The sequence below is a fragment of the Rhinolophus sinicus genome, linkage group LG04, assembly GCF_036562045.2.
Source record: "Rhinolophus sinicus isolate RSC01 linkage group LG04, ASM3656204v1, whole genome shotgun sequence".
NCBI classification, from domain to species: Eukaryota; Metazoa; Chordata; class Mammalia; order Chiroptera; family Rhinolophidae; genus Rhinolophus; species Rhinolophus sinicus.
Window position 1 is genome coordinate 167,186,257 of NC_133754.1, and position 15,759 is coordinate 167,202,015.

Here is a 15,759-nt window from a genome sequence, read left to right on the forward strand (position 1 = left end):
CAAACAAAAATACCTCAGCAACCTAGAACTAAAAGGAAACTTCCTCACCTTGATAGAGAACATCTATAAAAACCTACCTAATATCATACCTAATGGTGAGCTTTCCTGCTAAGATCAGGAACAAGACAAGGACATCTCCTCTCAACACTGCTTTTCAACATCATTCTGAAAGTTGTAGCTAATACAATGAGACAAGAAAAGGAAATAAAAGGTATACAGAGTGGGAAGGAAGAAATGAAACTATCTTTGTTCACAGACGACTTGATCATCATGCAGAAAAGCCCAAAGAGTTGACAAAAAAAAAAAAAAAAAAACCTCCTGGAACTAGTAAGAGATTATGGCAAGGTTGCAGAATACAAGGTTAATATACAAAAGTCAATCCCTTTCCTATATACCAGCAATGAACATATGGAATTTGAAATTAAAAACACATTACCATTTACATTAGCACTGAAAAAAAATTATATACTTAGGTATATATACAACAAAATACGTATAAGAGCTATATGAGGAAAACTACAAAATTCTAATGAAGGATAGCAAAAAAGACTAAATAACTGGAAAGAGATTTCCTATTCGTGAAAAGGAAGATTCAGAATCAAGATGTCAGTTATTCCCAACTTGATCTATAAATTCAATGCAATCCCAATCAAAATCATAACAAGCTATTTTGTGGTTGTGAACAAAATTATTCTAAAGCTTATAGAGAGAAGGAAAAGACCCAGAGTAGCCAACTCAGATAATAACAAAGTTGGAGAACTGACATTATTTCAATTTTAAGACTTACTATAAAGCTGCAGCAATCAAGACATTGTGGTATTGGCAAAAGAATAGACAAACAGACCAATGAAACAGAATAGAGAGCCCAGAAATAGACCCACATAAATACAATAAAATGATCTTTGACCAAAAAAAAAGTCAATACAATGGAACAAAGTCTTTTCAATAGTATGGAAACAATTGGACATAAACGTGCAAAAAACTGAAACTAGATACAATCTTACACCTTTCACAACAATGAATTCAAGATGGGTCATAGGCCTAAATGTAAAATGCAACACTATAAAACTCCTAGAAGGTAACAAAGGAGGAAACCTAGATGATCTCAGGGATGGCAATGACTTTTTAGATACAACACCATCCGCACAATCTGTGAAAGAAAGATTTGATAAGCTGGACTTCATGAAAATTAAAAACTTCAGCTCCACGAAAAACAACATCAAGAGAATGCGAAGACAAGCCACACAGACTGGGAGAAAATAGTTACAAAAGACATACCTAATAAAGGACTATTATCCAAAATCCACAAAAAACACTTTTAAAACTTAGCAATAAAAAAGGAACAGTCTGATTAAACATTGGGCAAAAGACCTGAACAGACACCTCACCAAAGATGACATACAGATGGCAAGCAAGCATAGGAAACAGTGTGCCATATACTATGTCATTAGGGAATTGCCTATTAAAACAGCAGTGACAAAGCATCATTCAGCTATTCGAATGGCCGAATTCTGGAACATCGATATCACCAAAGGCTGGCGAGAATATGCAGTGACAGCAATTCTCATTCATTGCTGGTGGGAATGCAAAATGGTACTGCCACTTTGGAAAACAATTTGGTAGTTTTTCATAAAATTCAACATACTCTTACTATCTGATCTGGCAGTCACACTCTTTGGTACTTACCCAAAGGAGTTGAAATTTATGTCCACACAAAGACCTTGCACACAGATGTTTACAACAACTAGATTCATAATTGCCAATGTTTGGAAGCAACCAGGATGTCCTTTAGTAAATAAATAAACTGTGGTCCATCCAAACAATGGAATATTATTCAACACTAAAAAGAGATGAGCTATCAAACTATGGAACGACACATAGGAAACTTAAAGGTAAATTACTTGGTGAAAGAAGCCGATCTGAAAAGACTGCATATCGAATGATTACAAGTTATGATATTTTGGAAAAGGAAAAAACTATGGAGATAGTGAAAATACTCATGGTTTCCAGGCCTTAGGGGAGAGTGAAAAATGAACAGGCAGAGCATGGAAGAGTTTTGGGGGCAGTGAAACTACTCTGTACAGTAGATACCACAATGGTGGACTCATACATTTGTCAAAACCAAAGAATGTACAACACCAAGAAATCGAATGAACTTGGAGTGACAACGATATATCAAGGTAGACTCATCAACTATAAAAAATGTACCACTTGGGTGTAACCAAGGATGGCTAGTGGAGGAGACAGTCCTTGTGTAAAGACAGGGGGTACATGGGAAATCTCGGTACTTTCTGTTCAATTTTGCTATGAACCTAAAGCTCTTCTAACAAGTAAAGTTTATTAATTACAAAGAACAAGACCTGGGTTTGAGTGCTGACTTTGCTACTGACGCATTAAGTTGCTCTGAGCTAGTCAACTTACGAGGCCTTGTGAACTGCTGCTACGAGTGGTATTTCCTTCCCAGGTCTGCCCGAGACTGCAGGGACACACCGGGGGTGAGGACACTGTGAAGTGCTATTGACCTGGGCTGTGGGCTTCTTACAGCAGCAACCAAACTGTTGCTCATCATTTTCCACTGAGCAAGCACTGGTGGTTGCAGATGTGGGAATACCTCATCCTTTTACGATCTTAAAGAAATTAGCACGAGCTCCAAGAAAATCCCAAACAAAAGATGACGAAACTGGATGTCAAGGAAGCAGCCGGCACCATAAACACGGTGAGAGCTTTGCTGGCACGCCTCCCTCCACGGCGCTGCCAAACGCTCTGGGTGAGGGGAAACAAACACAGGAGAGGAGGGGAGGCCATCCTATAACCTGCCTCTGGCCTCAAACAACAGACACCTTTGGAGAACCCCTCTTGCAGGATCCCACCAAATTTAAGGGCACACCCCATGCTACACGGCTTGGGGAAATACGAGGTATGGCCCAGGTCCTTCGGGATGAAGCATCCAGGTAACATTTATTGTTTTGGTTTTAAACATACTATTAAACAACATCATTCTTTAACTCTCTGGACAGAAACATAATCTTTAATGCCCTTCTAAACTTTTGTATGTTTGTTTGTTTTACATTTGTCTGGTTGTTTTCCAGACAATTTTTAATGAGCCTTAAAATGTTTCCGCTATGAAGAGATAGACAACTGTAAGGCTAGTGTTGCCAAAAGAGAAGGGAACAATGACTATTTTCCTTTATTTAAGTAAGTTTTGTCCCATTTCTGCCACCTTCCTTTATTATCCGAAGCAGGCTTTATAGAACCCACGTAAGGCTCAAGTATTCCTTGTTACAAAAAAAAAAAAAAGAGTGTAAATGGCATGCCAGGAAAAACAAGGAGGGGAACCCCAAATTGCCTTTGCTCACTGAGTTCACATCCCTTTGCCCCCCATTCAGGAAGGTGATGCTCCCTCAGACCTGGGCAAAGAGGCAGGTGTTCTCCTGGGCACTCCTTCTGGCCCTGGTCCAGGGCTTGGCACTGAGCAGGCCCAACCTGGATGTGTTCTGGGCCCCAGTCTCTCATGCTCAGCAGTGCTACCATTTAAAGGGGAAACACAGGTGAGTAGGGACCCTGGCCTTTCCCTCAAATTCTTTACAATTAGATTTTTTTTAGGAAAGACCAGGGGACCTGGGTCTGCGTACATGGGGCCAGGGCACATTCAAAGTAGAAATGATGTCTCTGGAGCTTGTCAGCTAGAGAGCCTTCTACGTGTGGTGACAGTCAGAGAGAGAGGTTTCATCTGCATTTCTTAGATTTGAAGGCCGGGCTTTAAAATTTACAAAGTGATGCTCCAAACATCTTCTTCAGCATCACATTGACCCACTGAAATGGAAAGGATTCCATTTCACATTAGAAACTACATATGTGTATTTTAAAAAATACATTTATCTGTGTATTAGCTTGGGAACTCATTTAAACACTTTGAAACCATATACAAGTGGTATATTTTTCACTCTGCAGCTGGGCTGACGCTTCTTTCTATTTCCAGAGCATTGGGGAAAAGAAAAGTGTAATTCATTTGTGGGTCTCTTCAACCCAACAGTAGCCGGCATGACGACACCCCTGAACACAGCAGGGAATAGCTGAGTAGGTTACTCTGAGGATTCTACATATTTATAGGTTCTTGTAAAAATATTTCTTGCCCAAAACTTAAAGGTCTACTGACTCACTGACAGCTAAGAAAACACTGGAATATCAGTTAGATGGTAAACTGCCAATCCCAAGAAGAAGGAAGAAAGAAAGAGTCAGAGAAAAATGAAAGGGGGGGTGGGTGGAAAAAGAGAGAGAGAGAGAGAGAGAGAGAGAGAGAGAAGGGAGGAAAGGAGGAAGGTAGAGGGGGCAGAAAAAGTGGCATTAATCAGTACATGTTTCCAAGCATGGCAGCTGAGGCCAGTTTTCTGACGGCTCCAAATCCAACAAATATTTATAGAGTACATACTATATACAAGGCATCCTGATTTTTAAAAAAATCAGCAACAAGGTAGTGTCTTCAAACCTTTACTAAATAAGATTAAATTAAAAAACCAAAACCTAAAACAAGCCACCCAAATATATAGACGTAAGCTTCTTACTAATAGTTATACACAGCATAGGTACAATATGGTGGTATACAAGCCCCCAGAGGATTAAAGCTCGAAATACACCAAACTGACCAGTTCAGCATTCCATTTTAAAATCCTATTTGAAAAAAATAAATAAATAAAGGTTGAAGGCATGGTGTATACCTGCCTCTCAATCTACCTACCTACCTTGGTTTCTTCCTTCCATGTATTTATGGTACATTCCCCTAGTCGACCTGTCGCTTTAACCTTAGACGCTAGTACTAGGGTGGAAATCTCACTGAAAAGTAGGTGCCACAGATCATTCCTCTTTCCACCACCACCCCTTCCCAGACCAAGCCTTCAGCATCTCTCAGCTGGACAACTGCAGGAGGCTTCCAACTGGTCTCCTCTTGCCCCTTAAAATTCACCCGCACGTAGTAGCCAGCATGACTTTCTGAAGCGTATCTGATCATGTCACTCACCTTGTTAAAATCCTCCAAACTGCACTGACAATAAAAGCCAGAGTCCTTATCATAACATCAAAGGCTCCACTTAACTGGCCCCAGTACAACCTCATCTGAACCTTTCCGCCTCCTTTACTATGTTCCAGCTTTTCTCTTCCTTAAATATACCAAACTTTTGCCATGTTAACATCCCTTGGTCCTCTGATTCCATCTTTCCCAGCTCCTTCCCAACAGTCCCCTTCTTTTTCTTCCTGGATCAGCTTAAATGTCACCGCTTCGAAGAGGCCTTCCCCAAACACCCTACCCAGTTCATCCATCCACTCATTTCCTATCACCTCCCCTTGCTCATTTTCTTCATAGCACGAATGACCATCTCAAGTCATTTTGTTACTTCTCTCCCCCCTGCTGGAATGTAGCACCATGAGGTCACACCGTGTCCTCAGCATCCAACACACGGCCTGCCTTAGGAAAAGCAATCAATAAACATTTGCTGAATCAATGAAGAAATCCACTTGTCGATTTCTTGAAGAAATTCACCCATGTTTCCTTGCAAGGCTGTGAACGTGAAGCAGGTGCTAAGGATTTAGACATGAAATAATACAGCCCTCAAAAGGCTCCAAGTCCAGTGGGGATACAGGTAAAACATGGCTATCCTACAGCCAGGAAATTGCCGCAATGGGGGTAGGTAAGATGGACAGTGGGGACAGGTGCCACAGAGGAGCTAAATGAGCTGCATATTGAGGGATGAACAGAGGATGAGGGCAGAGGCAGGGCTTGGTGAGGGTGGTCCAGCCAATAGGACCAGCAATTCCAGAGGCATAAAATTGGGCAGGGGCACGGTGAGTGTAGAGAGCATAAAGCGTGTCCTGTGGCTCAATTATAAAGTTCTAGACATTCATCTAAAAGAAATGGAGGTAGAAAACACACCTGTATCCCTGATGCTGGGTCCCTAGCACGTTGCAGAATGACCTTTACTAAGCAAGTGCTCATTAAATATGCTCATTGACCCATTCATTCTTATGCAAGAAGTGAGACAAAGTGGTAGATAAGAACAAGTTCATGTACAGCTTTATGTGCTAGAATCAAGTGTTTTATGTTATCCTATGGGGAAACAGAGACAACTAAATGGCTGTGAGTAGAGTTTTTCTATTGTTTTGATTTTGCCTTCGCTTTTCCTGGCAGGGAAGACCCCGGAAGGGGTTGAGATGAGGGAACAGTTTAGAAGTTCAGAGACAAGGGTACTATTACCATGACTTTAAAATATCCCTTGAAGCACATTATTTATGTCCACTCATAAAAATAAAATAAAATAATTGCAAAGTTTAGCCTTTTTTTTTTCCCCAGACCAAACCACAACTAGAAAAAACAATTCTATGTGTTCCCTCATCTGCTTCAAGAATGACAGGCGCATCTGAACTCCTTCCTTCCCCTTCCTAAAACATTCCAGTCTACAAAATTACTGAAAATGTTTTTCATTGGAAAATCAACATACAGCTAATTTATGTACGTGAGACAGAAGCTTACATTCTTTTTTTTAAAAATGAATACACTTTACTTTTTAGTGCAGTGTTAGATTTCCAGAAAAACGGGGCAGGAAGTATGGAGTCCCCGGATCACCCTTCTCTCCCCCCACAGGTCCTCCTATTTTTAACACGGAGCATTTGCATGCTACATGTGTTATCATTGATGGAAAACTACTGATAAATTTTTATTGACTACATCCATTGCACAGTTTCCATTCAGGTTTACTCTGTGTAAAGTCCTGTGGATTTTGACAAATGCATAATGGCTGGCACCGCCATTACAGCATCACACAGAAGAGTTGCGCTGCCCTAAAGATCCCTGGTGCTCTACTTACTTACTTGTCTTCTACTCCACTCCCAAGCCCCCGGCATCACTGATTTTTTTACTGTCTCCATAGTTTTGCCTTTTCCAGAATGTCATATAGATGGAAATAGACAGTACGTATGTAGACTTCTCTCACTGACTGCTTTCACTTAGCAATATATGCATTTAAGGCTCTCAGTGTCTTTTCATGGCTTGATAACTCATTTCTTTTTATTGCTGAATAATATTCCATGGTCTAGCTAGATCACGGTTTGTTTGAAGGACATCTTGATTTCTTCCAATTTTTAGAAATAATTAATGAAGCTGCTATAAAAATTCATGTGTAGGTTTTTGTGTGAGCATAAGTTTTTAATTCATTTGGGTAAACACCTAGGAGCATGACTGCTGGATCACATGGTAAGAGTACATTTAGATTTACAAATAACTGCCAAAGTGTCTTCCGAAGTGTCTACACCATTTTGCATCCCCACCAGCAATGAATGGGAGTTCCTGTTGCCCCACATCCTCGCCAGCATTAGGTGTTGTCAGTGTTTTGGATACTAGCCACTCTAATAGGTGTGTAGTGGGATCTCATTGTTTTAATTTGTTAGTTCCCTAAAGATATATGATGCTGAGCATCCTTGCTATGCTTCTTTGCCATTTGTATGTCATCTTTAACTAATGGGTCAAAGAAGAAATCAAAAGGTAAGTCAGAAAATACTTTGAAATGGAGGAAGGCCAAAACACAACATAACAATGTTGCAGTGAAAGCTGTGCTTAGAGGGAAAGTTATAGCTGAACCACCTGTACTAAAGAATTAGAATTAGAAGGAGGAAGAAGAGAAGGATGAGGAGGGGGAGGACAGGGAGCAGGAGGTTCTCAAATCAATAATCTAAACTTCCATCTTAGGAAACTAGAAAAAGACAAGCAAACTAAACCCAAAGCAAGCAGAAGGAAGGAAATAATAAAGATTAAAGCCAAAAATAAATGAAATAGAATACACGAAAATAGAGAAAATTATGAAACCAAAAATTGTTTCCTTGAAAAGATCAACAAAATTGATAAACCTTTAGGTAGAGTGACCAAGAAAAAAAGAAAAATGGCTCAAATTACCAAAATCAGGAGTGAAAGTGGACATTATTACTGACCTTACAGAAATAAAAGGGTTATAAGGAAATATTATAAACAACAGTATGCCAACAAATTAGATAATCTAGATGAAATGGGCAAATTCTTAGAAAAATACAATCTACCAAAACTGACTCAAGAATAAATAGATTATCTGAACCTATAACACATCAAGAGGTTGAATTATTAATTAAATCAGCTTATCTGATTTGCCAAATACTCCTCAGTATTTCCATTTCTAAGAATTCTTCTTTGGTCAGTTGGGAAGATTTGTAAGAAGATTTGTGATGTAAAATGTTTTGCCCTTCTAGATAGTTATGTAGTCATCAAAATTGAGTGTTATACTGTTTCTATTTGTTATAACATTTGGTTATTTTGTCCCCCCCCCAAAAAAAAAAAAAAAAAAAAAAAACCAACAAGAATTTGTAATTCTCTCTCAGGTTTCAGGACCTGAAAGAATTCCGGTTGATCTAATGCTTAATCTTCATAAAATCATTACGATGGTGGCATTGGGGATCAAACCTGCAAGAAAATTCCAGCTCTTCTGCTTACACTTGCCTGTGGGACATAGGATAAGTGTCTGAGAATCCATTTGCTCATTCTACGGAATACTATAGGAATAATATTGCTTTCTTCTAGTATTACAAAGAATAATTGGGTTAGTATCTAAAAATGTGTAACCTAACAATCAATGTAGCAGATATTTATCAGCTATTATATACCCAGTACTATGCCAGGGGATACAATTGAAAGCAAAACATGGCTCCTTCATGGAGGCAAGAGAATTGTTGCGAAGATACTTTCAATCATAATTCGTCTTTTCTTCATTTCTGTGCTTAATGTTGGATTAAATTTTTTTAAATTAATAAGACAATCAGTCAATTGGCCTACCTATCATTGTGGTTAACAGTGAAAATGATTGACGATTTTTTACAGGTGGCAAAATGCAGGTTGATAAGATTTTTATCCTCTCTTTAGAGAGGCTCTGTAGGTGTCTCTTGAGAATGGAGAGTGGAGAAAAATCACTATAGAAGTTTGGTTAAAATACTAACTTTTTGTACATAATGAAAGGAATGAAATACGTAGGACTTATATATTTCCTAACAAATTATAAGTACTGAATGAGGGTTGTAGAACTCAAATCTTTATGAACCATCTTGAAAATCATTCAACAATACATTCTGCAGCAAAGCAATGAGACTATAGGGACAAGGAACATTGGCACCTAAAGAATAAGGATTAAGAAGTGGTAACAGGGTAGGGGACAGACACCTTCTAAATGAAGTGTGACCTGTAGCAGAGCTCAAGGGTGCAGAAGATATGGCAAGATCTTTATGACCAGAGAAAATTTAAAGCACCTTCTACCACTGGGGAAAGTAATGCTTATGGTAAGTAGCAAAGGACAGTCTGGGTGAAGAGCTTTCACCAATCCCACAGACAAAGGCAAGGAAAAGAATAAAATCCATTGGAATATCCCAATTTCAATCTGATGACAACTTCAGGCCAGAAGAGGAAATGCTTTCCTTAGAAGACTCCCAGATTCCTGAGCTGGCACTTGCCCTAACTCTGAACTATATATAGCACCATCTAGTGAAATAACTTACAATATTTAAATTTTTAAAAACCAAGAAATAGTTAAAAACATAAATCAATGAAGATGTAGGGTTTTTAAAAGGATGACCTGGAGAAAAATTTGCCTCTGATCTTACCTGAAATATATTTTTAAACTCTTAAATAATATTAGGATGCTTTGAATTAAATCATTTTCTACAGTGATCAGTCCAAGGTGTTGGCTTGGCTATATTATAGGGAGAAACATGTTAGAGTAAAGGGAGAGGGACAAAGACTGGCCGTGGAGGTGAGAACTGGGGCTACGCCAGGGGCCGAGGAATTCCTAACTGAGAAGAGAAGGCACAGTGAGGGGCGGGAGCCAGCTAGCACCACGAGAAAGCCAATTGTGTGCATCTCTTCCCAACTTCTTTTTGTTTGCTTGTTTGAGGTGACATTGGTTTATAATATTAGGTAAGTTTCACATGTGCAACATTATAATTCGACATCTGTATATACTACATCGCGCTCACCACCGAGAGTCTAGTTTTCATCAGTGACCATACCATTGCCCCTTTAACTAGTTTTGCTCTCCCTCCACCCTCCTTCCCCTCTGGTAATTCTTCCCAGCTTCTTGCTCCGTGATGTCCTATTTGTAACTTGAAATAGGCCGTGGTCAGAGTACTTACACAATAGGAATTGGCAGATGGTACAAATGCAAGGCTATCCATCCCCAGAGAGCACACCACTTTAAAACTTCTCAGCACACCACTGGAACATACCAATCTCCCAAATGACCACAGTCCTTATGGATGGAGTCCAGGAAGAAAGACTAGTGGTGGCCAGGGTCCCGCTGGCCAAACAAATACGAGTCTAAATGGTGTATGGTGGCTGTGCTAACTAGTGGCTCATAAGCCCTTGTCAAAAATGTCCAAATTACTGGAACTTACAAAAAGCAAAGCAGTTCAAGCAACTTTATCTTTCAACAAGAACTTGAAAATGCCTCTAGCACCTTTGAGAAGCGATAAAGCAGGTGCTAATTTGCATACTGAGTGCAGGAAAAGGCTTGGAGATAATAGAGCCAGAGTCTGGACTGGCTTGACTTTCATTATGGGAGTAGCCTCGGGCAACTTAGACCTTGGGCTGGTTCTCCAACCACTAAAAGGTGACCAATGGGGTTTTCTGTCATTAATTAATGGAACCCTTTTTACAAATGACCTCTTATGTACATTCCCAGCACTCTCAAGTAAGCTTTCCAGTGTCATTTAAAAGGCCAGTGCCTCTGGAAGACCCCCAAGCTCCTCTGAAGACCTCAGGACCGTGTGAAAGCCACCGAATTAGGATGTTCCCAAGAGTCCATTTTCCCTTCCAGCACTGATATTCTAAACAAGGAAATGGCTGACTCCCAGCTGTACTTCTCTCTACCTCACCCTCAATTACCTAGAGCACTGAGCCTACTCCCCTTGTACCCAATCTAAGGGGGTGGGGAAAATGGAGTCAGAAAGCTGCTTCTCTCCATAGAAGCCCCAGGGGCTTCTCTGCAGAAGGGTTTTCCGCTTGCAAATTGTTGATGCCAGATGGGTCTTTAAGTCAGAACTGTTGCTGACAGTGATCACATCTGAACACGATCTCTCTGTCCCATTTCAAACACGGCCCAGTGCTGGGATTCTGGGTGCACAGATGGGTTTCCTGTCCTGTTCTGAAGTGATCTCATCTTCTAGGAACATGGTTTGAAAACTGTAATTTTTATCAGGAGATGATGGGTTACATTTTCTTAAGCTTTTTAAAAATTATTCATAGTCGAAAACAGAAAAGATACTGGATAATTGCAGAGCTAAAATCTTCTTGGTGGGGAGCTTGTGGCTTTTTTTATATAAATGTGAGCATGATTCTAAGCGACCCACATTCATGCAGATAAAGGTAGTGTCTCCCTGACCCACAGAGTAGTTAGAGGCCCACAAGCTGACACCGGGTATCAATAGATACACATTTGGTGGTCCATGGGCCAACTCTCATCTCTTCAGAGTTAGAGAGTAATTTGGATGATTAGTTGCCAAACATTGGGAACTATCACATGCAAATTCAATTTTGTAGCTTTTCTTGGAGATAAGAAACAGAGCCTGCATTCCTGCCTCATAACCATCAGCTGGACGGAGAGCTGCCTTTCCCTGTTCTCCACCGTCCTCATGCCGTGTGCCCCCCCCCTTCCACAACACCCATTTGGTTACTTCCCTGCCCTCATGTGAGTTTGCGCTCACTGACTTAAGGCTGTGCCACCCTGAACTGCAAGAGACACTAGGGCTTTCAGAGGATAATGAATACAATTCTTAGATACAATACATTGAGAGTTGCCCAGGCCTGAGCCCAACCTGGGCCCTGGGCCCCGTCCCATGGGCTAGGAATGCTCCTTGCAGGCAAGAGCTCACTCTCTCATGTGCAGACTGAAAACCTGGGCTGCCTTTGGAGACAAGATGGGGAGTTTGTGGTGAGCATATTTATTTCTGAACTTAATGACATGGAGAGCCACAAGCCTGACCACACTATCAATTTTTCATAAAAAAGAAAAAGGAGACAGGCTATTGAGTCAAATGTTCCAACAGCGCTGGGTCCAGGGAAACCTCGAGGATATTTATAGCTTGGGTATACATACAGGAATGCCTTGCTCGGTGAAGAAAAGCACTAAAGGCCACCATCACTGAACACTTGTTTTGCACTCTTTCCATCCTCGCACTCTCCTAGGAGGGTGTTATATTGACAGGTGAGGAATTGAAAGCTCAGAGAGGCTGTCTCACCGTAAGTCACACAGAGTACTCCTTAACTGAACCAGCACTCACTGCACCGGCTGACTGCAAACCTGTTGTTTTCCTACTTTCCACGCGGTCATTTCATATTTTAAAGTGGTCCTTTGTACTCGCCAATGCGATTTCTTAAAGAGTATTTCCCTTTAGCCTTGTTACAAGTTTATGAGGTGGAGGAACTATTATCCACGTTTTACACATGAAGAGCTGAGACACAAAGGATGTAAGTCTTAGTCACTAAGAACTAGTACCCAGGTTTGCTGACTTCTGCTCAAGTATTCTCCCCATTTCATCAGACTGAAAATTTACTTTGGACTGAGTATCTGTGTCTTCCTACTCAGATGCTAAATGTTAAAGAGTTGTAAAGTCTTTATATTATAGAAACAGTTTGCATTTCTTTTAATAAAGGATTTTTTGTTTTTGTCTTTTAATTTGTAAAGAGGGCTGAAAAATAAAGAAAACAAAACTTTCAGATTATTCTACTCATTAAAATAACATGCTTCTTTTAAAGTAGCCAGTAAAACTTCTCTGTAACTGAGCTCTATTTATAATAGAGACGAATTTAGTCTTTTGTGGCAAAGGCAGTTGACAAGGAAAATAGGCCTGGGTAAAATACTTTTTTGTTTTTCAAAATAGGACAACCCAGTTTAGAAGCAATAGAAGTTACCAAAGTGATGCCACAAGCTGAAATTCTTTTGTTTTGCTTTGTTTTTCAATGGTGGTAATGGGGTGAGAGATCAGTGGTTTAAACAGATTTGACTTTTAGTGTCAGAGAATATATTTTCTTTATCTGCATATGGTTTTACAGGTGAGACATTTCCACAAATAGGGATGTAAGAAAAGGCAAACCTGAACACTACAGAAAGGGAATAGGTTGTTATAATATTCTGGAGAACACAATCTCCCTGCATTCAGTCATGCCAGGGGAGCATCTTATAATTTGCCTTACAGTGAATTCGTATTATTTCCCCAAATGGGAAGGAGCCATCTGTTCCACCCTCATATACACATGCCACTTTCTTCCCTCATGACAAGCCTCAGACAGCAGACGCCTGTAAGTCCAAATCCAATTCATTCTATAAAAGGAACAGACTCTTATTCCCCACATTTGATATGAAGGCAGGGCTGTGAAATCCTTTCAAGAGGGAGGCACAAGTTGGGGTGGGCGGCTAACGGCCTTGGAGGATGTGGGGACCCGCGAAGCAGGAAGACTAGAGGGTGGCAATGTCAGGGATTCCAGCAGATGGAGGGCAGCAACCCTGTGCTAGAAAGACGGGTGAGAACAGGATGAAAATCCATTTGGAAGAGTCTTACAAGGATAGTCACTGAAACATGGAATTGGTAGGCTTGGGCATGGATTCACAGTAAGTTCCAGAATATTGAGCTCCAATGTCTTAAAGCTAGTCTATCCTTTTCTCCTTGTCCTAAAGGTACAGCTAGGTTGATGCTTCAGGAAGAATTCAAGAAGCAACCAACTGCAGTAAAGGAGGGGCTGTGGGGCTAGGAAACCGGGCAGGTTGTTGTACTGCAACCAATTCATGAAGGACCAAAAGGCGCTGTCCCCATGAGCTGGCCTGGCAAGGACATTGGCTCTGCAGTCGGTGGGGGAGCAGATTCACCAGAAGAGCACTGATGCCCATGTCACGACAGCTAGCACTCATTGAACACATGACAGGGGCCGGGAATGGTTCCAAACCCCTCACCTGTAATCACTAGATCTTTGCCCTGGAAGTACTACTATTATCCCACTTCTCAGGCACAAAGAAAGTACGTCCCTGGCTTCAGAGCTAGGTCACAGAACTAGGAAGTGGCAGAGGTGGCGGGGAGTCCATGACAGTAGAAGAACCAGCCTCCTAGAGATGTCCACATCCCAGTTCTCAGAACCTATGCATATGGTACCGTACATGACAAAAGGGACTTTGCTGATGGGATTAAGTTAAGGGTCTTGAAATGGGAAGATTAACTGGATTATCCAAGTGGCCCGATGTAGTCACAAGGGTCCTTAAAAGAAGGAAGCAGGAAGGTCAGAGTCAGTAATAGGAGATGTGGTGTGGGAAGCAAGGACTTGGAGTGATACAAAGGATGGGCCTTGAGCCAAGGAAATGCAGGGGGCCTCTAGAAGCTGACAAGACACGGAAACAGATTCTCCCTGAAACCTTCAGAAAGAATGCAGCCCTAACGACACCTTGACTTTAGACATCTCACCTTCAGAACTGCAAGAGAATAAAATATGCGTTATTTTAAGCCCCTAAATGTATAACTTGTTACAGCAGCGATAGGAAACAGGCAGCCTGACTCCAGAGACTGTTTTCTTAAATATTCAATTATATCATCTTTCCAACGTTAGATGTCAAGATTCCTAGAAAAGATTCCATAAAAGCAGTTTCAGGTTGGCTTTAGTGTTTTCCTTGTTTTGTCCCATAGCACTCGTGTACGTGGGACTTTCATTACTACTTTAGATGATTACCATGCATACAAACCTGATATTCGGCTCATACACACTGGCACGGCAGTAACCATTGCTAAAATGTTGTACGTTGCCTGTCAGTTCATAAATAGCCCCTGAGATCCTCCCTGCTGTTCTAGACCCCTTGGTTTCTCTCTTGGGACCTCCCAGACCTTCCCACAATCCAGCACCTGAAGGGTAAAGCCTGACAGGGAGGGCTCCTCCCCGACCCAGACCTAAGTCTGCAGCCTGCCTCCATTCTAATGCTCAGGGGTCACGCCAAAGCAGATGTTTAACACTCTGAGCATAACTCCCAAATATATGCACACTGACTAACAATTTAGGATACCCTAGAAGCTCCCAAAGAATTTTTACTTATGACTAGGGTTTCAGAATTTTTTTTTCAACGAAAGCAAATTATGACAGAATTCTAAGCAGCATCTAGTGTAACTAGCTTTATTAAAATGACTTTCTATGGAGTGCAACACTGAAACTCCAAAAAGCCCAGACCTAGGCCTCTAGCCTCTGTACTCAACCACGATGGCCTCAACTGAGAAGAAGCCACTCCCAACAAACCGTATCAGTGAATACCTCCAAGGTTTGACTTTAGCGTGTGTCCCTTTTTCAAGTGAAACTATGTGGGCGTGAAATCCCTTATCCTGTCCTTTTAACTAGGACAAGAAAACTTTAGCATCAGATAAGTAAATTCTGTGTGAAGTATTATGAAATGTCTTTAATTGCTTTTTCTCTGACATCTCTGGCTTCACTGAAAAGGAATTTCACTGTCTATTGATGCCTCATATTCTTAGTGTCCTCTGAATGATAGAATTGGGTGAATCAGTGTTTTCCTTAAAAGATGCATCATGCTAGGTGATAGTCTAAAACATTGCTCTACTGATAATCCCACCCTGTGGAAAGAACCTTTTAAAGAAAACTGTTAAGGGAACACGTCCTTATTCCTTATTCTCCGACAGATGTACCATGGTGTGCTGGGCACACTGGGCATCCGTGGGCTG